Source organism: Cebus imitator, unplaced genomic scaffold (genome assembly GCF_001604975.1).
Source record: "Cebus imitator isolate Cc_AM_T3 unplaced genomic scaffold, Cebus_imitator-1.0 Scaffold1, whole genome shotgun sequence".
NCBI lineage: Eukaryota > Metazoa > Chordata > Mammalia > Primates > Cebidae > Cebus > Cebus imitator.
The window spans coordinates 4,558,096-4,583,340 of NW_016107316.1; the positions used below are offsets into that span (position 1 = coordinate 4,558,096).

Genomic DNA, 25,245 nt, shown 5'->3' on the forward strand with positions numbered 1-25,245 from the left:
GGATTAGAAACCACGTGTAACTGGCACCATAGCTGAAATATGTCATGTTTAAAGTAAAGGAAGATTAAGACTTTGGAGTATACTGCACACAAACTTAATATTCGATATTGCTCTGATGAGTTTGGAAACACGGCAAAACTATTGAGCTAAGGGATCCAAAAATAATCATCTACCATAAAGAACTTCTTACTATGATCAAGGGTTGCTTATAAGAAAATAAGCTTCTCTAGGCTGTACAAGGTTGGGCAATCCCTGAACCTAACAGAACTCAATCTCTTCCCACGTCTGTGTGGCAAGAGAGTTGAGTTCAATGCTGCTAAGATTTCGTCCAGCTCAGACTCTACGTGAGTTCTGAAGAGTGGCTTAGAATAGGTGACTGGAGGATGTACAACACAAAACTACTAGAAGCTTGGGGTAAATCAATGTTTCTTCTGCCATCTTGCCAATAGCTAACAGTCAGATAGCATAGTCCCACTGAGGGAGTTGTAAATTCTCACCAGTTTTGGTGAGAGGGTAATTCTGGTACATGCACCCATGAGTGTGTCTTGGAGCAGGGGCAGACAGAGATCTTTCTGGAAATATCAGTGACAACATCAGAACAAGCAGCATGGCAGCCTAGACAGTATGGCCCCACACAAACCAGGAGGCTTAGGGAATATCCCTTATCTAGGAAATATTAACTAGCACCGAAGAGGAATTCACTCATACATCCAACTGGCTGGCCATCAGGAATATGGTACCCACTGGTCACAAAACTCATGGAACTTTGAACAGAGACAGAACCAGGACCATTAGCAAACTCAAGACTACTTGTTATTGTTGTGGTTTTATTGTGTTTTCTTCTTTCAAGTCACTTAAGTCTTATACTTCAAACCTTTCCTGGAGACACATGGGAATACTCACAAATGTACACTCTACTGTTTTACAGGAGAAAAAGAAACAGAAGAAACATAAACTAAAACTGTGTAGTTTGTATTTTCAGAAAGATTGGACATTTAGATCTTGCCAAATACCTCTCCATTCAGCAACCACTGAGAGACTGTGGCGCTACCATCTAGTTGCCCTGTGAGCTTGGGGAAATGACTCGGTACTTCTGAGTTTCCTCCCTTATCTGTTAAAAGCGAAAGACAAAAATCGTGATGCAATGCAATGTGAGAAATCTCCTTAGTTAATATTCTTCTGGCTTCTCTGTGGCTCCATCAATTATCCTGCACTCTGTTTTTCCTCCTGGGTTCCATGTGTGCCCTTGAACATGGATGGCACACAAACACGCTGGCTTCTTTCTGCAGGGTGCTGATATTTTATAGGTGACTGAGGCTCATGGAGTGAAAAGTGTAACTGTAGAGGTGACATATTATTAAACCCAGTCACACTGCCTGCCATTTATCTGCCTGCAAGGAAGTTTCCTTTAGTTCAGGGACACTGGGACTCTAACTGGGGTAAAGGGAAGACAAACACACAATATTATGACGTCCTTGGGAAAATGTCATTGAAATGGGTCAGCCTTTCTATTTCAGAGCTGTGCTCATCTGAAAACATTAAAGAATGTTAAAAATAAGTACAGGGTGTGCTCTCAGCTGCTCCAGCCAAGCCAGCTTGTCTTTGAGAAGGCCTCTAGATATTAACAATAGGCTTATGGACATGCTAACCTCCTATGACTTCTCTAGGGGACGTTCCTGCAAGACTCACTGTCCTACAAACTCTTTGTCAATGAGGTAGAAACTACTTGGGCAATATTAATCTCTTGGCGTGGGGTGGGTAAGTACCAGACTTAATGATTTCAATGTTTTCTAAATGTGTACTCTGGTTCTAAACACTGGATTTCTACATTTTGTCTACAAAAAAACAAATTTCAACATCAAATTTATTTCTGTTTCTCCATCTTTCCTCTTTGTCTTTATGCTAAGATATCCTACCCAAGCCCATGGTCTCCATGGATTCAGGGCCAGAAATATTTAAGGGTTTCCTAGAAGACAGAACAGTAGCTTTGAAGCCAGGCAAACCTGGTGACGATTTCCAGTTTTGCTACCAATGAGCTGTGTAAGCTAGATTGCATTCCCCTTTTCCTCTTTGTCCCTGTTTCTCTACCCAGACAAAGTAGAACTAAAAGATAACTCATGCATTTGCTGTGAGCATTAGCGATGCTTAACCTGAATTATCTGAAATAGTGCTTGTTACAGTGCAGGTGCTATTAAATGTCATTTGTGAATATTATCACTATTGCTACTATTTTTATTATTGCTCTTACGTGACTCAATAGTCTTTCCCTAAATGTTATGTAAAGCAATAATCGTCTGTCCCTGGGCTATGAGATCATCTTTTGTCTGATATCACACCTGGATTTTGGAGTACTGCTTGGCTCCTAAACTCACAGCTTTTGTACTGTCTTTGATCTTTGGCCAGAAGTCCACTTGGTTGTCTTAGATGTCTTAGATTTTTACATTTTACCTGCCATAGTACTTACCAGAAAATGCTGTATTCAGGCTCACCTGAAATGCCTACCTCTGCTGTAACACTCTCTGGCTTTGTGCATTTGAATGGTTGTACATCTTGGTCTTTAAGCAGGGAGCTTCTTGAGGACAAGGACTTCTCTGATTCTTGTCTTCTTCTTCAGGCCTAGAGCACAGTGAGGCATGTGATGTACACAGTTCTGTTTGCTGGATTCTTTGGGAGACTGTGTTGATCCTGGCTGTTGTCATTTCCTTTGGAGCTTTGTAGCTAGATTGGGCTTCCTGTCCTCCAGGTCCCCCATCCCATTGGAGGGTGAAGTTCCAGGAGGCAGCTCCCCTTCTCTGCCCCAAGCGTTTCCTTCTGGCTGGGGTCCCATGGTGAGATCTCTTCCCAGCGGTGAGTTCACAGCTCAGGCACGTCTTGCTTAGAGCAACACAATGAAACTTGACCTGAGAAGCCTTGGAGTAATTACTACAATCATAATAATTTATATATTACAGAACTTAGAATGAAGGAAAGGAAGAAATTAAGGAATGAGGGTGAACAGGAAGGACAAGAGGCAAAGAGGAAGGAAGAAAGTAAGACAGAAAATTCTTTTAAGAATATGCTTTGTGATGGGCCAAATACTTTCACAAAACCCCTAAGAGATGTCTTTTCATTTCTGCTTTAATATAGACAAGAATATAAGTCAGGATTAATAACTTCCTAAAGACACACATATATATGACTTTATATATATACATACACACACACACACACACACACACACACACACATATATATATATATATATATATGAAGAGGTACTTAAACCATTGGAAGATGTTAAATATATATCTCAGAGTTCTAAAAAATGTAGTAGAAAATGAGAAAAAAGCCAGATATGGTGGCTCATACCTGTAATCCCAGCACTTTGAGAGACCAAGGCCGGCAGATCGCAAGATCAGGAGATCAAGACCATCCTGGCTAACATGGTGAAACGCTCTCTCTACTAAAAATTCAAAAACTTAGCTGGCCGTGGTGGCATGTGGCTGTAGTCCTAGCTACTCGGGAAGCTGAGACAGGAGAATTACTTGAATCCCGGAGGCGGAGGTTGCTGTGAGCTGAGATCACACCCTGCACTCCAGCCTGGGTGACAGAAAGAGACTCTGTCTAAAAAAAAGAAAAGAAAATGAATAAAAAACAGCCATCAACCAAGCACTGCATTGCTGAAAGCATGTATCATTTTAGCCTATGGATTTTAACTCCAGAAAAAGCCTCCCTTAAATTTTACAGGGGATATTAAAGGATATAAGAATACAGAACTGGTCATAAACCTTAGTAGGAGTGATCAGTAAGGGTGGGTTCCTAAGTACAGTATAAGGTTCTGATTGTACACAATTCTGCAAGTTCTGTTTTATCCCATTCCTTTGATGTTTTATGAATTATTTGCCTCCAGAGGGGCATAGCCTGTTTGCTCTGCTGAAGTCATTAGGATTTCTCTCCCTCACTCTGTGTGTATGGGGACAGGGGTTACATCTTTAAATGACTGCTGAAATCCATGACACACATGTTTCACATTTCAGTCAAAAAAATGACTTTGCTGCCTTAGCAGCAAACAAAGTAGCCTGAAATGAACATAAATCAAGAGTCACTGGGTATCTTTAATTATAAAACTTGCCAAGGGTCCAATGTTTCATGCACGTTGGTCACTATTTTTGAAGCAATAACTAATCTCTCATTGTAAACAGAATGCAAAACTAGTGGTTTCCCTGCTTTTAGACATACTTAGGGCAGAGTGATAATTACAAAGTCAGTAATAACTTGGTAAATAAATGAGCCACACAGTCCCGCTTCTTTGGCCTTCCATGTGGAATTGCCCTGGCATGGTCAGTCTCACTTACTATATTGTCTCTTCTCAGGCAATAATTTTACTGTAACTGCATTACTTCAAAAAATATTTAGCCAGGAAAACACAATAAGCAATTCATTTTGTCCTTCAATCTTCTGCTTTCTGAAAGAGCACAGAGTCTCCAAATCACCAGCCAATATGGAAAAGGCAAGGTATGTGTATGTAGAGTGGCTCATAAAAAATAGAATTTTGAACAGTGTTATTCTGGTAAATATTTGACATTTGCCTCTCTGAAAAAGTATATCTAAATTTGCTGATATAAGGTATATGTAGCACACAATTTACACATAAATAATAATAATAATAATATACAAAACATTTTGCTGCAAATTCCAAAGAGGCAATTGCTTCTCATTGAATGCTTTTGCTGGTTTTTGCCAAACTCCTGTGTCGCTGGACAAAATATGGATTCAGTTGACAGACCAGTATAGTTCCAACAAGAACGTTAGTTGATATTTTCATTTATCTTAACAAGAAATCTCAAAGTAAAACAATAAATATGCATGTCTAGACTTCACCCATTTGTCAACAATGTGAGTGACTTTTTTGCTGAATTGGATTATTGTTCTCAAATGCTGGAAGAGTATTTACTCACAATACTCACAATGTTTATTCATAGTGTTTCAGAAATAGACATGTCACACATGTATGTTTAATCTACACTAACATTTTTTCCATAATTTTATTAAGCCTAGATAATCAGCAAAACAATAAATCAAGCCATGTTCATGGCATAAATATATACTCAATGGCTGATTTCAGCCTACCAACATGGGCGTGCTGAATGCTGAGTTATGAAGAAATGGTGAATGGCACACCATTTTGTGGTATTTCCAACATACAGTTACAACCTTACCCATGTAAATAATGGTAACTGTAGTAAAGTAATTAGAAAGTGACAATTTTTGAGTGTTTATTCCTTTATTTTTAATATAATTTAACTATAAATTTATGTAATTTAATTTTTAGTAATGACTGCATTTAATAATCAGTTTGCAAAATCCCGAAACATTTAAAAATTGGTCCTTGAAAGTGGTTTCAAGCCAGTTCCAGAACACCAATGATATTGGAATTGGGGGAAAAATAATTGATGATTTGGTGTACGTTCTCAGGTATTTGGAGATGTTCTGAGAAATGCATCCTTAGGTGATTTCATCCTTGTGTGAACATTAGCGTGTACTTGCACAAAAAAATGAATTGCACAAAACCTAACAAATTGCACACAAAAATAAAAGTATTAACATAATAAAAACTATAGGCTGGGAGGGAGACGATATTTGCAAATCACATATCTGAGAGTGATATGCAATAGCACATACACACACAAACCCTTTATACATCTCAAAATTCATGAACAAAAAGACGCCTCAATTTTTTAAAGTGATGAGAGTTTGATCATGCAGGAATGTTCAATATATTTGGATGGCAAATAAACATTTCCAAAATGCTCGACATTTTTAGTTAGGGAAATGCAAATTAAAATCATGAGCTACTAATATATATTCATAAGAATGTCTACAAATTAAAAGGACCGACTATACCAAGTACTGGCAAAGCTGCAGAGCAACTAGAATCTTCATATACTGGTTGTGAGAATGTACAGTGTGGTTCAGCTACTCTGGGAATTCCATTAACTGTTTCTGAAATAAACATTCGCTTACCACACGTCCCAGCCATTTTACTCCTAGGTATTTTCCCAAGAAAAATGAAAGCATGTGCCCATGCAAAGATTTATACAAAATACAAATACTAATCACAATGTTACTTGCAATAGATAAAAACTGGAAACAATCTAAATGTTTATCAGGAAGTGAATGGATAAACAAATAGTGCTATATCCATAAGATGTAATACTACCCAGTGGTAATAAGGAATGAACACAACTGCATAGAGAAATCTCAAAATAATTACACCCAATGAAAGAAGCCAGATAAACATACTGTAGTCATGCACTGGATAACAATGTTTCAGTTAATGATGGACCACATATATGACAGTGGTCCCACAAGATTATAATGGAGCTGAAAAAATCCTATCACCTAATGCTGTTATAGCCCTCCTAAGGTGTGAGTGCAATGTGCTGTTCACATGTTTGTTGTGATGCTGGTGTAAACGAACCTACTGTGCTGCTAGTTATATAAAAGTGTAACATACAATTATGTACAATATATAATACTTGATAATAAATGACAATGTTACTGGTTTTATCATTATTGTAGAGTATACTCCTTCTACTTGCATATTTTTAAAAGTTAACTGTAAAACAGCCTCAGTCAGGTCCTGGAGGAGGTATCTAGAAGAAGGCATTGTTCTCATAGGAGATGACAGCTCCATGTGTGTTTTCCCTAGAAGATCTTCCAGGAGAACAAGATGTGGAGATGGAAGACAGTGATATTGATGATCATGATCCTGTGTAAGCCTAGACTGTGTTTGTGTCTTCATTTTAAACAAAAAAGTTTAAAAAGTAAAACAATAAAAATAAAAACATTTAAAAATAGAAAAATGTGTTTAGAATAAGAATATAAAGAAAATACTTCTTATAGCTGTACAATGCGTTTGTGTCTTAAGCTAAGTGTTATTACAAAAATGTCAAAAAGTTAAAAATATTAAATGTTTATAAAGTAAACAAATTACAATGGACCAAGGTGAATTTATAATTGAAGAAAGAAAAATGCTGTTCTATAAATTTGGTGTAGCTAAAGGATACTGTGTTCATAAAGACTAGAGTAGTTCAGTAATGTCCCAGGCCTCTCATTCACTCACCACTTACTGACGCCCAGAGCAACGTCTAGTCCTGCAATCTCCATTCATGGCGAGTGCCCTGTACAGGGGTATCCTTTTGCATCTTCTATGCCATATACTTCTTGTGTCTTTTCTATGTTTGGGTATGTTTAGATTCATAAATACTTACCATTGTGTTACAGTTGCCTACAGTATTCAGTACAACCTGTCGCACAAATTTGTAATCGTAGGAGCAATAGGCTCTACCATATAGCCTAGATGTGTAGTAGGCTATACCATCTAGGTCTGTACACTGTGATGTCTACTCAAGGATGAAATTGTCTAAGGAAGCAGTTCTCAGAACATATTCCCATTTTTAAGCAACTCCTGACTGTATTTGTGTATCTAAACATAGAAAAGGCACAGTCAAAAGCAGAGCAGTATAATTTCATAGGACCACCATCTTACATCCTTCACTAAAATATCATTATGCAGCACATGACTGTATAGGAATCCATTTCTATTATGTCCTAGAAAATGCAAACTAATCTGCAGTGATAGAAAACAGATCAATGATTGCCTGGTCATGGGGGTGGGGAAGGGGCAGCCAGAAGGATTTACAAAGAGGCACTGGGAAACTTTGAGAAGTGATGGATATGCTTATTATCTTGACAGTGGTGCTGTGCATACATCAAAACTTATTGCATTGTATACTATAGTTGCATGCAGCCCATTTATGTAAAGTATGCCTTGATAAAATCATTAAATACAATAATAAGGCCCAACGCAAAATTGATCTTCAGGAATCTTCTTCATGTACAAAAGGAAATTTTACCTCTTGTCTCTGAATGTCTCTAGTATCGGTTATTTCTACTTTTCATTCCTCATTTATCAAGTTTTATGTTACAGAAATAATTTCAATTATTCTATTTGACACAAAAAATAATACTGAGAGAGTTAGGAAATTAGAGCCTGCCTTATAGCATAAATGCATGTGAATTTGTCACTTTACCGCCTCTCATTTCTTCATTTGTACAATGGACATTTGAATGTGACCCATTTGAACAAATAAATTCATGGGAAGCCTTATTTTATTTTATTGTTAAGCACTATATGTTTGGTAGCTCCCAGTGCATCACTTGCTTGGACCTCTGGCTTTTGTTTCTTTTTATCCCCAAGTATAGGCCTAACCCACAGGGCCAGGGTCAGGCAATGTCTGGGCAATGTCTGTAGTGGGGATGATGGCATTGTGATGACATGCTGCACCAATATATATTAAGTGAAAGGATGCCTAACATGTTCCTTGTAATTACTATCAACAGGGCCCATCCCAGATCTGAGCAGTTTAAGCCCTCTGGGCCTTGGCACAATATGTAGCCTAAATTAATTAGTTAATGTTCATAAGACACTTTGAAGATGGAAAACGTTGTAGGAGTACAAAGCACATGTATTAAGGATGATGATTATATACATTTGAGCTTCAAATTCCACAATCACTGTTGGAAAATAAACCAGTTGCTGATTTATAGCACGGCAGCATCCTGGACCTGCAAAACCTCTTGAAAGGTGTCAAGAGCAGCTCTGCCAAGTGCCCTGGGGCATAAAGTTGCCCTTGGAAGCTGGTGGGCATGTAACCCTTCTGTCATCCCACCGGAGTTTGTTCAGCACTGTTACCTGGCTGCAGGGTGGACCATTCAATTTTCAATAAATGTATGCTGAGGACTTGCTCTGTGGGGAACACCTATTCAAATTAATATCAAGTAGAACTCAAAGTCCTTTGTCCTCCATCAGACTACAGAGCTTAGGGGTGACTAGAGGTGGTTTCACTTCGCAGCTCTGGCAATTGGACTGAGTGTGACTTGAAGAAAGTTATGTCACCAGTGTAAGCCCAGGATCTTCATATTTAAAACAAATAAACTTTGAAGATAATAATATCAGCCTTTCAGAGTTGAATCTGCAACATATCCAGTAAGAAACAGAGACATCCTGGGTGCTCAGTAAATTGTAACTCTTGTTACTGTGTTGCCAAACTGTGCCCCTGATAACCAAAAGCTAGTTCTCTTGTGTTAGTATCCGCTGATGTGGGTTTTAGTTGCACTTGCTAGTTGTACATTTTTTAGCACAATTTCTTCTTTTACCTCCAGGGATCCCTCACCCTGTGTCTCCTGCTGTCAGTGGTCTTTATTAGAGGAAAGAAAAGGAATTCTGTTAATGTTTTCTCTGCTAGATGCAGTTCTCAAGGCACTCAAGGACTCATTGTCAATGACATAGCTATTGACAACTAATTCTTAGTTAACTTACAGAATACGCCACTTTTGGAATGAACTTGCTGACCCTGAACACAGAAGTGTGTTCAAAGTGCTACCAAATCCTGGCACAGCCACCTGGCCTCAGGAAAGGCAGTTAAAGGCACATATTTTAAAGGCCACCAAATGGTGCTCTTCTTGGTTGGTCCTAGGAGAACATTCCCAGAGTGCCCTTCATCAGGTCGTGTCTAATAGATATCAAATGCAGGAGCTGAAGCTGTGGATACCATGCTCCTCCCATCCACATTCTTCCAGATCCTCTCCCTTGGTGGTCCCACTAGGAGCCCCAAGCCCTACCTTAACTGCCAAACTCCACTTGAAAACCTGGGGATTGAGTCCTCTGCTGGTGCATGGGGGATGCCCTTTGAAGATGCAAGAGGTGTGAATCACTGATAATCATCATGATTCATCAGTCAACTTCAGAGACCAGGTTCTCTTTAATACTCATTATCCCTTCAATGGACCAACTGGGGCCAATAGTTAATTTGCAAATTGTAGGACTCAGTAAAGTGAGACTCTAAAGGCTGGGTAATTAATAAATTATTTTTAAAGAGAGGTTGAGTCCAGTCAATTTTCCAAATTTATTATGCATATGAGACAATCTTTTTAGTTTTCACCTCCCACAGGGCTAATGAGAGTTGATAGTCATCTCTGCTTCCACTGTTCTCCCCTCCCCCTATTCTGTGGGGCTCCTAGGCATTAAACACACACTTTAAACTACAGGTCACTGTGGTCAGAGTACGTAGCTCAGAGAGGACCTTCAACAGGTACTTGCGTATGACAAGACACTTAACTGGTGTTCTCTTTCTGTGCCCTTGAATCAGGCCTCACCACTCAGCAGGAGGCCAATCAAAATGAGCCCTAAAAGCCACTCGTAGTAACTTCTTGGCCTCTCTGAAGTCACTCCACCCGCTCTTCCTTTCTTTTGATTCTGATGTTTGTTTCAGTACCTCTTGGCCTTCTTGGCTTTGCTATACAATTCAGTGAGTTATGGATTGAATTGTGTTCCCTTTCAAAAAGATATGTTGAAGCCCTAACTCCCAGTACTTGTGAATGTGATCTTATTTAGAAATAGGGTGGTGGCAGGTGTAATTAGTTCACATGAGGTCATGCCACAGTAGGACAGGCTCCGTACCTAATATGACGCCGTCCTCATCAGAAAATGTCCATGTGAAGACATCCATGTTAGAGACACACAGGGAGAATGCCACGTGAACACTGGAGGACCAAAGTGATGCAGCTACAAGCCAAAGAACCACCAGAACCTAGGAAGAGGTGAGGAAGGATCCCCCACAGATTTCAGAGGGAGCATGGTCCATGGATACCACAACTTTAGACTTGCATCTTCCCTCCAAATCTGTAAGAGGCTAGATTTTTGTTGTTTGAAGCTATCTGATTTGTGGTACTTAGTTACAGCAGCTCTACCCTCCTTACACACAGAGGTGTGGCAGAAATGCTATTTCCTAAGGCAGGGCCTGAGGCAAGGCAGTGCTGGGAAACCCAACCTGGAGTCTGGGTAGCACCCACAATTCTCCTTCACCAGAGGTGCATCTTGCAACATGGTGTCTCAGTGCAGTATGTTAACTGTTGATTCCATTGACAGAAAAATCTGTCTCCTCTGTACAAACATCTGAAGGACTTAGCACTTATCTGAGGCCCAGTTCTACAGACCCCAGCCTCCCAAGACCGAAGAGTGTAGGTCATGCCAAGAGCATTCTTCTCAGAACCGTAGCTGTGGGATTTGCAGAATAATGCCCTGGGCAGAGATGATTAGGCCATGAAATAGACTAAAAAGTAGAATCATTGAAATTAGTCATTGTGTGGCCTAGAGTAGTCAAGAGAGGATCCCCAAAAGAAGCCCACAGTGCCAACTATTGTAAGTTGGGGAGATTTGGAAGAGCGAGTGATAAGGATGGAAAATATCCCAGGCATGGGGTCCACATGAATAAAAGCATGGTGACAAAAGTAGAATGGCAAATGCTGTTCAGTGAGGAAGCTCAGCTGGTTAAAATAGTGTGGTCCATAGACAGTAGGGGAGAATCAAGTGTTGAAGGTGAATCCATTTACTCTAACCCTAGCTTGGCTGACTGCTTAGTCATGGGGTTTCCTCCCTTCCTTTTCTCCCTCCCTCCCTCCCTCTCTTCCTTTCGTCCTGCCTTTCTCTTTGTTTAATTCACCCTCTCTCCTTTTTTCTTTCTGTTCTTGGATATTGAATGCAAATGCAATGATTGCTGGATTTCCACTCCCTCTGGTAGGCTCCGGATGAAGGCACACAGCACTGCTGCTATGTTAGAAGAGCATGCATACACAATTACAGCACACTATGCTAAATGCTATCACAGAACACAGGAAGGGAAATACAAACATTAGGGCAATGCTTGACAAATACCCAGCATATATTAATAGCATTTATTGATGGGAAAATATGGTCCAAGGGTGACATCATCTCATTTGATCATTTCAATAACCTGATGAAGTGTCTATTATTGTGCCTAACTTATGGATGAAGAGACTGCAGCTTAGAAAAGTGAAGAAACATCTCAAATCACACAGCAAATGGGTGGCAGACACAGGGCTCAAGCCACATTTTTCTAAACTTTCACTTGTGTTCTTTGTACAACATGATGTCAGTTACGCATTCTTAAGCTGGAATGACGATTTAGGCACCTGGATGTTTCTTGCTGCTTTCAGTTGCTTTGTGGTCACAGAGTTTCATCATACAACACTTTTTGGTAATAGGGGCTTGGGATAAAGCCTGTCCCCTCTAAAGATCTGTCTTTCCTTCTTTCCATAGGAAGAACTTGCTGCCCTGGGTATGGACAAATTCAACAGGGCAGAGCAAAACAGGAGAGCCTTGGCTGACAAAAGGAGACACACCAGCTAAGGGTGATGTCGGCTAGCTGAAAATACACGCTAATCTAATCTGGCTGTTCTAGATGAATCTCAGGAATGTGGGAGGCTAGCATGTCAGATAGGCAATTATTGGCCGGACGCAGGATTGCATAATGTGATGATGACTGGGGCTTCCTGCTTCAGCTCGAATGTGGCGAGCTTGCCAGAGAGGATTTATCTTCCCAAGAGAAACATGCCAGCTTTGAGAGGATATGAAGTAACTGTTATTATGGGAAAAAAGACAGGCTTAATTTGAAAATAGTCAAGGTCTCTTTCAGTTTGTAGTCTGAATCGCTTTCCTTTCCTTTTTTAATTTTTCCTTTTCTGCTCCTCTGTCTCTGTCACTAGGTCTTTCTCTTCAAATTTCAGTGTCCTCATTACCTTTCTTTCATTTTGCTTTTATTTTTACTTGCATCCTTGCTTTTTGTTCAAATCTTTACATCAGTTTAATGTTAGAGGAAAGTGCCTTGATTCTTTTTCTATTAAAGAAGATGCTGATTAAAAAAGCGTCTGTGGTGGTTTTGTCTGGGAGGGGGTCTTTTAGACTGAAGGTTAAGTAGAAGAGATTTCTCTAGTTAATATGCAACAACCTGGAAAAATTGTTTGGATAACCAAATATGCAAATCGCCCATGTACTTCCTCTTTCTACACAGAGACCCGCATCAGATTCTTGCCACTGCCTTTGCCTGAATTGCTTCACAAAAAAAACCCTCCTTATCATTTGGCCTCCTTTGAAACACTGGCTTTGAGCTCCTCAGGGTGGCCAGTAAAATGCTTCAGAGAGAAAAATGATGTACACAAACAGAACAGAATATAGGAACAACCGAAATGACTCTTCTAGATATTTGTTTACCTTTTTTCTTTTTTTTTTTTTCCAGATGAGAATATGACATCCAGAATGGCTGGCAGTGGAAGCCAGTGCTTACAACCCTCAGTCTCATTTCTTTTTACTAACACACTGTACTTTCTCTCTTCTTGTTCAGGAAAGTATTTTTGTCTGAAGATAAAAATGTAATGTTGGAGCTAAAATGTCATAAGGTCACAAATCATAAAAGTGTCCAAAAACCTGAGAATATTTATATTTATAGTGAATGCCTCCATAAATATTTATTATTTTCTAAGATAACCCTGAGCCATAAAGAAAACATAGCATTATTTAGGAAGACAGAAAAATATGTAATAACACAGACACTGGTTGAAATTGAATTAAAATTCTCATGGAAACTCTTCTTGGAACTTAAAGGGATTAATCGGCATTAATTTTCTAGAAAATACACATGGTTCACTTAAATAAATTCACTTTGAGTAAGAAACTAGTTATTGAATGTTTGCCAGGCTCAATGGTAGGCATTGAGAGCAAAATGACTCACATCTTCTACCTTCTTAGGATGTTTTATTGTCTTATTTTACGTATATGAACTTCAAGTTTAGAGAGGTCAAGCAACTGGCCCCAAGCCGGGCAGTCAGTGAGCTGGTTGGTCAGCATAAAACTGGGATGGAAGCAGGTCTGTCTGACCTCCCAGTCTGTTCTCTTGGTACTGCATTCTCTCTCTGTTATGTGCCAGGAGCTCTCCCAGGTACAGATGAATGCAAAAGCTAATTTCATTTTGGTAGAATCACTCTTTCCTCCGATGCCCTCTATGGAACATTGACAATCTGAAAGAAATGCAGGGTATATTTTACATGATCACAGCATAATTAACAAAGACACCAGGTTTCTTATTAAACAATCGTAACTACTACGTTAAAAGTCCTGATTTTCCTTCCAAATAACATCTGTTCCTCCACTACTCACCTGTGACAATTGTCAACCAAAGGCTTAAAATGTAGAAACAATACTTTAAAAGATGAGGTCTGTATAGCAAAGGTATGTCAACCTCATTTTTTAAATCTATTTTGCATTCAACGCTTGCAGTAAGACATATCTTTTTAAATATGTTCTCATAATATTGCAGAGAAACATAAATGTCCTAAGTATTAAATTAAGGCTAATCACACATCATTATGCTTTATTTTATCAGTAAAATATCTATATTGTAAACATTGTCTGCCCCAACGTTGCCGCAGACTCTTGCAGCTGGAATCTTCTTTCACTGCACAGAGTTCCTGAATCAGTCCTGAACTGGAAGACAAAGTATCTTAGAATTTCTACCCTGAGGATGAGGTGCAAAGGTGGGACCTGAAATGTGTCCTGCTGACATTCACTGTGTCACTTCCCTACCTAGGGGAGCCTTGGTACCACGTAGCTCCCAAACTGCCTACTCCACCGCCGCAGCTGAACCCTCCTTCCCCCTCCGCCTTCCTTCTCCTCCACCTCCTTCTTCCATCACTTCACACCAACACAATTGTGACCCGTCTTTAAACTCATCCCTTTGAGATAGAACTGATACTAATTTTCTGGATAAGAAAATCGTGACTTAGAGAATTTAGATAATGTGCCTGAAGTCATAAGGTGGGACCCTGGGTTTGAATTCTGCCCATATGAAAAATGATATGGGCAGAATTCAAACCCAGGGGCCTGCCTGCCTGCAAAGTCTGAAGCATTGGTCGTGATCTTAAAGCTAAGTCATTTCTAATCCTCCAGGACCCAGCAGCCTTCATATGGGCACCTTTACCATCATCCTCCTCCATCCATCTAGGACTGATGTGTCCTTAAACCACATCTTTTGTGAGTTGGGCATTAGAGATCCCCTGCTGGGGTGACCCTCGTGATCAGCTCAGCCTCCTTACCAACTATCCTACTCTATTTAGGCTTTCTCACCCTTCATTTTCTGTCCTTAGAACCCAGTTCTACCTTTCATGACTAATGTCCCAGAATGTCTTGAACCCGAAAGTTTCAGAGTTAAGACAGTCTCTGCCAACATTTTCTATATTAAAATAATACTAACCATGCCTTACTTGTTATGCTAAATCTCTTGGCCCATAACACATCGCTTCACTGAGAAGTTTCCTTCTTGGGTTGATCCCTGCTGCCACTGGCCATGTCAGATAACTCCAACCACCAAAGACCAACTTACCTGTCAGCCTTGGAAGATAATTGAGGACACCCGGTAGTGCCCAAGACCTACTGAAAAAATTACTTTTCTGGTTTCTGATGTGCTTTCATCCCAAACTCAGGTCCACCTGAGTCTGGGATCCTGCTCTGAAACTGCTACTGACCCCTTTGGATTGGTTCCTGTGTAGTAAGCCCTTATAACATCCAGAACTGCTGGCACTGGAAGCCAGTGCTTACAATCCCAGTCTAGTTTTCCACTGATACACTGTGCTTCCTCTCTTCCTGTTATTTTTCTATGAATACAAAAATGTGATTTTGGAGCAAAAATGGTAGAAGGTCACAAAACATAAAAATGTCCAAAAATCCGAGAATATTTATATTTATAGTGAACTCCTCCATAAATATTTATTTTCTAAGATGACCCTGCACCATAAGGAAAACATAGCATTATTTAAGAAGACAGAAAAATATGTAATAACACTTAGACACTGGTTGAAATTGAATTAAAATTCTCATTGAAACCCTTCTTGGGACTTAAAGTGTTCGGCATTGATGTTTTCAGAAGATATACCCTACCCTCATCAATAGGCTCTTGGAAATCGAGACTTTAAGCTCAACCAATTTTCCCATGGGTGAATTGATAGAAACAAGAATTAAGTTTCTATGGCTTATTTCTGATCACAAAATCATCGCCAACTTGTAAATAAAGGCCAACACATGTCTAATATTAAACATGGAAACAAATGTGAGCTATGCATATGTCTAAGACAGATGAATAAAAACAAGTAAGAGAATTAATTACCCACTAATTCCAGCTTAGGGTCATGAGAGGCCAGAACCTGTGCTGGAAACAGGGTGCAGGATGGAAACCAGCCCTGGACCGGACACCCTCCCAGTGCAGGGCAAACTCACATGCACCCCCAGATGCACTCACACAAGGACCATGTAGACGCGCCAGTCGCCACCTCCGGTGCGCAGCTTTGGGATGTGGGAGGAAATCGGAGTACCCAGAGAAAACCCATGCACGCATGGGGGAATGTGCAGACTCCACAGAGACACAGCCCTGACCAGGAATTGATTTTTTTTTCTCATCAATATTATAATGAACAAAATGACGTTATTCAAGGACCTGCTATATTTGGTCTTCTTGGAGTTGGCAATGCCTCCCTCCCTTGCTGCTCAGTGCCTCACATAGTGCTACGAGAGCCTCCGTACCCTGACACTGGCTGTGTTGCCACTGGGACAGTGTGCCTAGCCCCAGCCCAGTCCCCTCCTGGAGAGGGGAATTTACACCGGTGGCTTTTCTATAACAGGAGAAATAGAAAACGTCCTGTTTCTGCTACCACGCAGCAAACACCTCTCAGGCCTCTCACCTACACCTGCACCAAGTTATCTGACTTCTGACTTCTGACAAACCACAGCGTCTAAATTTCTAAACCCCCATAAAACAAAATAATTGTACAAAAAGGACAGAAGTTGAAAGACACAGAAGGGGCCTGAGGAAGTCATGTGTCTTTCCCAATTCCCTCCTACTCTGTTGGTTTTCATATAGTTGTTGTCACTTGTTCACTCCATATGGAGGAAGATGGAAAAGTCTTCCTTGATGTCACAGAGAAATGCTGGCTCTGAAAATCCCAGATCTGAAACCTGATGGGTGGCTATGGAAAAGACCAGCACTCTCTAGGACAGCAGGCGAGTGCCTCTGGGGAAGGCTTGTCTGGGCAATGAGGCCGGTCCTGGGGTCTGTGCTCTGACAACATCTCTTAACTTCTCTGGGTGCTCTCAGAATTATTTATTTAACGAAATAACTTCTATGGGTCCTTTCCAAGGATCATAATGTGAAGGAAAAGGTGGAATATCAGGCTGCCTTTGTGGTGCCTTGCCAGTGCCAGTGTGGAGTGTGTGAGCATCCTATGAGTGTATCCAGGTAGTTAGGAGGAAGAGAGTACCATGTAAGTCTTCCAGGTGCAGGCGGCAGGAGGAAGTCCAGTGGACACCTGTGAAGCTAAGTTCCAGGATCTTTTGGGGGCTGTGGAGAGGAGGGCTGCAGGGGGACTGTGTTGACTGACTCATTCTTCTCTGACTCCTCAGAAGCCAGTTCACTGCATTAGAGGGGCTGGTCTGCGAGTCATATGGTGCTTCCCTTCCTCCCCTTAACTACAGGAATTTCAAGATGTTTACAGAAACTTCAAGGAGTGAACCAAGTTATTAAAAGAGTAGCAATTAGGGTGGCCCATCCCAGCAATTTAGTTTCCTGTCTAAGGAAGCATGGGGGGATGGGTTTCCAGGGAGGGGAGAGGGAGGGAGCATTCTTGTCTCCTGATTGGACCGCCCCAGGATTTCCATTTCCAAACACAAAACAGAAGGAGGGAAGAAAGGTTGCCAGATGCCAGCTCCCAGCTCCCTGGAGGAGTAACTCGCTCTCTGCAGATGCTCCAGCAGCTGGTTAGGCCCCTCCTCGAAATGTCTCTCCTGCTTCCTTCTTTTGGGGGATCCTGGCTCAGCTTTGAAAGCCTTTTGGCATCTTTCCCCTGCCTCCAAAACTTAAGCTGTGTTGGAAGCTGCCTGATAAATCACTCTTTGCACTGTGGCTGTGATGGGGCTTGCAGAGAGTGACTGCGTAGTGATTTACAGCTGCTGTCTGAGAGGGCTTTTCCAAGCAGCCAGCCTAGACCAGGGAGTCATCTCTGGCAAAATGAGCATTTTGTCTAGTTCAAATGGACACTACAGAGAGGAAGTGGGATTGCTTTGTTAAGAACTTGCTGGCCATCCATTCCTCAAGCCAGCTGGAATCTCCAAGTTCAATTCTTCCATGCAACTTGAGCTCAAGAAACAAGGTCCAGAAAAGTGGTTTTTCATGAGAGGCCTGCTGGAGCCTTTCCTAAAGGAAGGAGACCTTTCTGGTTCTGAACTGCAGTTACACAATGCTGGGCAGGCATTCTGATTTGTGGTCATGGTTTCCCAGAACCCCAAGGGACCCATCCAGGAAAACGCCTATGTCCCCTCACCTGCCTTGTCATCTGCTCCCTCCCAAGGGGATTTCGTTCCCTTGATTGTGTTCCACAGTGGCTGTTGGAAGTCAGGTGCCCTGGACGCAGCTTGGGTTGTGTGGTGTGAGGACCTGAGCCTTGTGCATACGTGGCTTTTGCTTCTAGTCCTGGCTTGACAGTGCGACAAGTTAATTGACCTGCTTCAGCTCTAAGTCTTCATCTCCATTATGAGAATAAAAAGCTCTTCCTGGAGACATTGTTTTCCTTAAACCTCAGATAGTTAGCACAAAGTAGATGGAAGAGTAGATCCAAATAAAATATTTTTAAACAATATTTTGTTGCTTGTTTTCTGTTCTTGTTTTTGTGGTTTTTTTTGTTTTTTTTTTTTTTTTGGTCTTTTTCCCTGAAAACAGGTTTTCAGCCTACCATTTATATAGGAACCCAAAAGGAATGCTTCAAAAATATGGGAGTTATAATTTAGAACACACTTGCAAAAAATAACTTTTCTAAGGCTAGATTGGAGTAGATAGTTTCAGCTACATAAAAACTCATGATGTAAGGGTTCATGGAGATGCTATTAGCAATAGTGCTCCGGGACAGGAGATAGATCATTTAAAAAAATGTGGGTTTTTCATGTGGAGAGAACATAGGTTGTTTTTATTTCTGGGGTAAAAATTCTCCATAGGAATGTGTAATGCTAAAAGGTAAATGACAGACTATTTGAAAGAGGAGAAAAAATGTGTTTACTCTTGCCTCCCAACAATAGAGTATCTCTCTCCCTTCTGAGAAAACTAGGAACTAATTTTCTTTCGAAAATGCGCTACATATATTCTGAAATACAGATCTTCTACCTCCCACTCCATATTTTCTTGCAATTCCTTGTTCATGCTGATACTCCAAGAGCAAAGGAGCAAAGCACAGTTTCATTAACAAAAAGCACGATTTGTTCCTTTGTTGTCCTTTTCTGATGGGTCTGTGGTTTGGTAAAAAGCAACATAAGTGTGCCTAATTCCATGCCAAATATAAAATCTCATCCTAGGGATTCATCTGAGATACATATGCCTCTTGAAAACTACTTAGAAATTTTGCGTGAAAGAAAGGGGAAGAAGTGAAGGTATTTATTATTATTATTTTTGAATTTGCCTGTCTTTCCAGACAATACCATACTGAGGTTCTTGCGTCTGTGTCTCACACCCTCATACACCCACACCCCGTCCCCCACCCCAAACGCACACACTTCGTGTCCATCCCCTAGGTAAGCTGATTATCAGGTGTTTTCCCCTTTCCTCTGGGAAGAGTTCTCATGCTGTAGTGTCTATATGAATCACATTAGGGTATTTCCAAAATGAAGAATCTAATCAGTAGGTCTGGAAAAAGGGCTCAGATTCTGAGTGTCTAACAAACTCCCAGCTTAGGCCAATATGGATGGTCCATGGACCCCACTTTGAGTATCAAGTGTAGGGGAAAGGGCACTAGAATTCAAGAGACAAACATATTCTTTGAATTTTGTTACAAACAGCATGTGTGACCTTGAGGAGTCCTTTCTTATGTGTAGGTTTCTGTCTTGCGCATTCAGAAATGGAGGGAACGGAACCAGCTAACTTCTAAGACCTTTTCTGATGTTGCTATTTGTTTTACTTGATTTTAGATTCTTACAACTTCTAGTCCATATAAGAGCTTCACCCAAGAAAAAAGAACAAAACAAACCTCAAGTTTATGAGGTAAAAACAGTGTGAGAACACATTAAGGGAACCAAAGAACAGAGATTCTTCTTTCTCCAATACTGGAAGTCCTGCATGGTTACATTCAAAGCACTCATTTCCCAAAATAAGGCCAACAAGAAAAAGAAAAAAATCCTACAATCCCAGTACTTTGGGAGGCGGAGGTGGGTGGATCTCAAGGTCAGGAGTTCGAGACCAGACTGACCAACATGGTGAAACCCTGCCTCTACTAAAAATACAAAAATTAGCTGGGTGTAGTGGTGCGCACCTGTAATCCTAGTTACTCAGGAGGCTGAGGCAGGGGAATTGCTTGAACCCAGGAGGCGGAGGTTGCGGTGAGCCGAGATTGTGCTACTCCAGCCTGGGCAACGGAGCAGACTCTGTCAAAAAAAAAAGGGTAGGGAGGGGGAGAAAGAAAGGGAAAGAAAGAAAACGAAGGAAAGAAAGAGAAAGAAAGAAAGACCAACATCAATAATCAGCAGAGAAATACAAATTAGACCCATGATAAAATATTACCTGTTAGAGTGATTTCATCAAAAAGACCAAAAACAATCAATGTTGGTGAAGATGTGGAGAAAAGAGGACCCTTACATACTACTGGTAAGAACGTCAATCAGTACAGCCGCTGTAGAAAACAGAATGGAATTTCCTCAGAAAGCTAAATATAAAACTATCATGTGATCCAGCAATTCCCTTTTTGGATATATATATATAAAAAAAATGAAATCTGTATACATGAGAGATATTTACACTCCCATGTTCATTGTAGCACTATTCACAGTAGCCAAAGTATGGAATCAACCTCAGTGTCCATCAACAGATGAATATGAAATGGAAAAGTTTCCCCTCTCCCCCTTGCAGGACACGGGGCTAGCTTCTTCAGTGCCCCACTGCTCAAATCTCTAGGGGAGCACACAGACGTGCAGGCTGTGTCGAGGCCTGAATGTTTGCAGCTCCTGAAGCCCCAGCGGATGTGTGTTAGAGGACGCTCTTTTAGTTTTGCTCTTTGTTTTACCATGCATAGGTGGCTTCTGTTAACTAGCTCAGTTAAACCCCTCTACCTTCTTAAAAAGACAGAGGGCTTTCTGTATCTCAAGTTTTGGCCTTGGTGCACTGGAAGAATTGGATCACACGTGGGCTTGGAGAGTGAGTGCAAGGTTTTACTGAGCGGAGGTGGCTCTGAGCAGATGGGGGAAGTTAAGAGGGGATGGAGTGGGAAGGTTTTCCCCTGGAGTTGGGCCAGCAGTGGCTTGGGCTCTCCTCCCACTGCCCCAGCCAAACTGTGTGGTTCTGCTGGTTGGTGACCTGCCAGCATGCCGGTGCCTGTCGGTGTGCTCCTCTCAACGTCCAGCTGCCTGTGTGTTCCTCTGCTGATGCGCTTCTCTCACATCCAGCAGCTTGTATGTCTGCCTGCTAGGGTCTCTGGGGTTTTATGAGCACAGGATGTGGCCGTGGCAGGCCAGGGTGGTCTCAGGAAACGCAACATTTGGAGGAAATACGTGTCCTCACCTAGGTCCGTGGGGGTGGAGCCCTAATCAGGGACCACGCCCTCCTCTATCCAGCACTTCCCTTTCCCCCCTTCCATATTATTTAAAGGGACCATGCTCTTCCCTTCCCAGCACTTCCTATCAAATAAAGAAAATATGGGATGTGTGCCTGTGTGTGTACAAAACGAAGCACTATTCAACCTTAAAAGAGAAGGAAATTTTCCTGATATTTGCGACAATATAAATGAACCTGGAAGACATTATGCTTAGCAAAATAAGCTGGCATAGAAAGATAAATACTTCATGATCTCATGCGTATGTAGAGAAAGTTGAATTCATAAAACTGGAGAGTAGAATGGTGGTTATTGGAGGCGGCAGAACAAGGGGGAAAAGGGGAGATGCTGGCGAAAGGGTTAGTAATTCAGTTATCCAGGAGGAATACGTTTTTCAGATCTATTGCACAGAGTATGGTGACTCTAGTTAATAATAATGTAAGGTACATTTCAAAATTTCTAAAAGATTAGATTTTAAATGTTCACATCAGAAAAAAAGATAAGTATGTGAGGTGAGGATATGTTAATTAGCTCGATTTAATAATCCCATAATGTATACATATTTCAAAATATCACATTGTACCCCATAAATATGTACAATTATTGTTTGTCAATTAGAAATCAAAGTTTAGAAAGCACTCGTTTGTACTGTTAGAAATGTAAACACTGGCTGCAAGTCCATTGGTTTCTTCTTCAATGACCCGGTCTTTTATGAGGATTAAATGAGATAATGCAAGGATGTCCATCAATTGCGAATGACTGAATACTATTTGGTGTACTCACACTTTAGAGTATTATACAGGCATTCAAAGGAACTAATAAGAGCTGAAACAATTGACTTGGGAGAGATTTCCACAAGGTATTATTGATTGAAAAAAGAAAGAAGTAGAAGAAGCATGCCTATAATTATGCTATTTTTGCAAAACAGTGTCAAAAGTTCTATACACGTATTTGTATATCTATTCCCAGCCCACTCTATTTAAAATTGCATACCAGCTGTTTCCACCACGCCTCTCCCTGCCCTGCATTGTTTTTCCCCACTCTCCTACTTTATTTTCCCCACTCTACCTACTTTTTAACATATTATATATTTTATTTCCTTATGTGCTTATTATTGACCTCCTCCCATTAGAATAGAAACAGTAGGAGGTAAGAAATCTTTGTTTTTCTTTTTATTAGCCTTTTTGTTCCCAGCATCTACTATAGTACTTGACGCTAACTGGTACCTAGAAAATAGATGCAAATTGAATGAATGAATGAATTCAGTGAAAGAATGCGTATAAAATAAAGGAAAATACAGAAGAGTTAACGTGAAGTCGAAATATGAAAGAAAGCCAAAGAAAAAAAAAGAAAACCTATGCATTAGTAACAACAGCAGGATAATAAAATTACCTTTTCATATTTATGAACATACTTGTGTTCGTTCATGTATTCTGAAAAATGTCAATCATGAATGGAAACTCTCAGGCATGTAATAGGTGTTCTTTAAAGTCACTTGCTTTACCCCTCATTTCCATGTTATCTTGGATTTGCAAAAGAGGAACTTACTGGTAATACGGGTTCTGGAATTCCTGTCTCTGATTCTCTCTCTATTGCTACCACTGAGGTGTGGGGCCGTGGGCAAGTAATTTCCATCCCCTGGGCTTTCACTTTTTATCCTCAAAGTAGAGCTAATGACACAGACCTTGGCACCCACTCAAGTTTTCTGTGAAGTAACCAAGATGGTAAGGCCCTCATCTCCCTCTGTTACTCTTCTCTTAGATTCCTGATCCACTTTCTACCGCCTGCTGTGCTTACAAATGCAAATGGTTATTTCACATTCAAGCGAATGTACATCAATATGCAATGACACCATCTGCCTGATCTGTCTGTGAGGAAGCATCTTCACAGTCCGAGCAAGGACTCTGTTAATCTTTGAATTGTCGATGCTTGGCCAAGGACCTGGTTCAGGGTGGGGGCCCAAAAATGTGTGCTAAATAAAAGTGTTTTGCACAGTATAAAAAGCTCTACACATGTGCAGCCCAGATGTCATTTGGAGTCATCTTACTTGTCTAGGGTTTAGGTGATTTGGCTCACACACCCGGTTTCATAATTTGATGCATCCAGACTCCTGAGGACAATTCTGAGAATTCAAGCCTTTCTTCTTACTGTTCACTTTCATTTCTACAGTAATTACACTTACCTTCTTGGATCTGTGTCCCAAAACTGGGTCCAACATTCTACCCCTTAAATAATTTTCATTTAAAAAAAATCTACTTGAACTAAGCCTATTCTGTGTTCAGTCAATATTTCTCAGGATTCAGACTCTCATCACCTTGTGTGGCTTTTGAAATGCTTGCAGGCACCACCTCTCCCACTGGACAGACTTCCAAACCCAGTCTTCTCAGCATCTGACATTCTGACTGCGTCTTTCTCCTGGGAGGTGTCTACCTCTTCCCAGGCCCTTGTGCCTCCCTACCAATCTAGAAATTCCAGCAAATAAAATTTTCTTACGCCCCCAACCAAATATATCAAATCATTATGATGCTTTTTTCACAGTCATACAGTAACCTTAACAGCATTGCAAACGTTGTTCCACACAGAGCAGGTCTGTTACTATACACTTAGTCCTATGGATGCAAAGAGATTTGCGTAAATAATACATAGTTGACGTGTTACTTTAAGTGCAATCACAGAGGCAAATGAAGTACTCTCTATCGAAAGCCAAAAAGCATTAACCTTTGGGAGCAACACTTATCAGTGAACTCATTAATGTACTGAATATCCACTTATTAAGCATCTACCAGGAGCTCTGATTTCTGCACTGTAGGCTGGCCATCTCGAAGTGAGTTCACCTTCTGTTAGGAAAAAGGACAAGCACTGCAATACAGGTTAGAGATGTTCAATATTATTGGAGAGATGAAGACGGTTAATATCATAAAATGCAACTGGGCTCATGCACAGAGAAATTCCATTTTGTGGACAGTTTGTGTATAGGTTATAGGAGAAGGAGGGCATCTAGGAAAATTCCTTAAAAGGATTTCTACTGGTAGCAGCATTTTAAGCAAAGGAAACTTAAAAAATTATATAATAATAACTGAGTGTTATGTTCCTGTGAGGGACCCTATCCACATCACCTTCCAATTCTAACGCAATTTCACTAGGTCCACCTTTTAGCTCCCACTTAACAGATGAGAAAACTGAGGCTTCTAGAAGTGAATTGTATGACAGATGATCCCAGTACTTAACTGGTAGAGGTGAAGTTGAACTGGAGTCTGATTATCATTAACAAGTACTGTCCTGTTCCCTTGAAAATTATCTGTGTACAAATGTCAAGCATAAGCCTCCGAGTTTCCCAGAAGAACTCTGGAATCTCAGCTTTTGAGAGCAGGCAACAAAAAGAGAGCTTTTATTGAGTTTTTCAAAGACTTTCTACTTAGACTTGTTGAAGAGTCAATTTATATAAATCCTAAGTATCTTCCCTCAGTCTTACTTTCACACCAACACAATAGGCAACAGAGCTTTCTACTGTAGTCTAAATAGCTTTGTCAGCCCACAGGCTTTTAAGCCAAATTTGCGCTCCTAGAAGCAATTTCCTCAGGCTTGGTTGGAGTGGAGGGAGACAGCTAAATGCTCTACCTTTTCTTGTCTGACAAATTGGATGTCCTATAACAAGAAAAGAGAAATCCTAATAATTAGAGATCCATCTGTATTCTCGACTACATTCCCAACTTTCTGGGGAGTTGTTAGTGTCTTTTC

General features: G+C 40.7%; 1 long non-coding RNA gene across 1 annotated transcript; it reads right to left on the bottom strand.

The window, feature by feature from the left end:
* Positions 1 to 995: 995 nt before the first annotated feature.
* LOC119470992 lies at positions 996 to 16,249 on the bottom strand. The gene is made up of 3 exons (XR_005199982.1): positions 16,059 to 16,249; positions 2,490 to 2,900; positions 996 to 1,111 (listed from the first exon to the last, which is right to left on the bottom strand). It is a non-coding gene; the product is annotated as an uncharacterized LOC119470992 (long non-coding RNA).
* Positions 16,250 to 25,245: the final 8,996 nt, after the last annotated feature.